Here is a 1,546-nt window from a genome sequence, read left to right on the forward strand (position 1 = left end):
ATTTATATATTTTTATATTATTTTAGTAACAATAACATGGTACTTATTATTCCTAAAGAAGTTTGGGGCAAGATTAACTTGATGGGATAAACCCAAGTACTACAATGCTGTTTTTTTGGCACCCAGAACTGGTATGCAGATCCACCAATATTCTTTAGTAAAGTTCTGACTAAAGAATCTGACTTTAGTTCTGAAGTGGAGGTAAGAGGATAAGCCCAACCCTAGGTCTCTTGTATTTTAGAACTTGCTGTATATATTGCTGTGAATACGCAATATGATTTAACCATAGCATAGCAATTTAACCAAGGAGGTCAAGTTGTAGCAGGGATAAAAGTAATAACTTTTGGGCCAAGCACGGTGGTTCATACCTGTAATCCCAGCACTTTGGGAGGCTGAGGCGGGCCGATAACGACATCAGGAGTTCGACAACAGCCTGGTCAACATGGCAAAACCCCGTCTCTACTAAATATACACAAATTAGCCAGGTGTGGTGGCGGGTGTCTATAATCCCAGCTACTCAGGAGGCTAAGGCAAGAGAATCGCTTGAACTCTGGAGGTGGAGGTTGCAGTGAGCCAAGATTGTACCATTGCACTCCAGCTGGGCGGCAAGAACAAGACTCTCTCAAAAACAAAGAAAGAAAGAAAGAAAAAAGTAATAACTTTTGGTAAATAATGCCTAAACCTCACTTATTGATCTCCACCATGGGTCAGGCATCCCAAGGCCCTCACAAGTCTTGGTTGTCTTAATTAATTTAAGCCACAGAACTTGAGGTTGGCCCTGTGATCTTCTCCATCTTTAGAGGAAGAAGCTGAGCTTTCTCTCCAAATTCCCTAGAGACACGCCACCACCCTTACATGCATACAAAATATTTTTGTCCTTATTAAAATTTTGTCCCTTATTAAAATTTCACTAGGAAAAATTACTCACTACGTTCCTTAGCCATAGATGTGTATGTAAAATGCATTTGTAGGGCCAGTGGTAACTGACATAGCCTGTAACTTACCAGATGTAAGATGTATAAATGAAGATGGCCATTGTCTGAAGTCAGAAGAATGGGATAAAAAAAAAAAGAAAACAAAAATCAGAGAAGTCCTACTGAAACTCAGTGAAAGCATCAACTACATTTTGCAAACTTCTGTCAGGTGCTAGGCTGCTGAGACCACAGTGAATTTGTGGCTTAAAGTAGACATACAGCCCTCCCTCCAGGGGAGGCAGCGTGGTGTGGGAAAGAAAGTCAAAGAAATGCTAGTAGAAAGTCATGCCCTCCTCTCCAGGGTGGGCATGCAGGGGCGGCAGTCACAGGGGAGATGGAGCCAGTGTCCGCCTTGTCTTAAGGGCCTGCAGACACCCCAGATTCAGATATGCACGCATAGTCTTGGCTGCACCTAGAAGCCCTGGGGTGCTGACGTGAGCATTTCCTGGGATGGAGGAACCCCTTCTTGAACCCACTGAAACTTGCAGACGTGGGCTCGACATAAGTCGGCTGCTCATGAGCACCTTTTGTGCCCAGGAACCAGCAGTCATGAGGATGCTTTGCTGACCAGT

Source organism: Colobus angolensis, unplaced genomic scaffold, assembly GCF_000951035.1.
Source record: "Colobus angolensis palliatus isolate OR3802 unplaced genomic scaffold, Cang.pa_1.0 Scaffold107, whole genome shotgun sequence".
In the NCBI taxonomy this organism is placed as follows: domain Eukaryota; kingdom Metazoa; phylum Chordata; class Mammalia; order Primates; family Cercopithecidae; genus Colobus; species Colobus angolensis.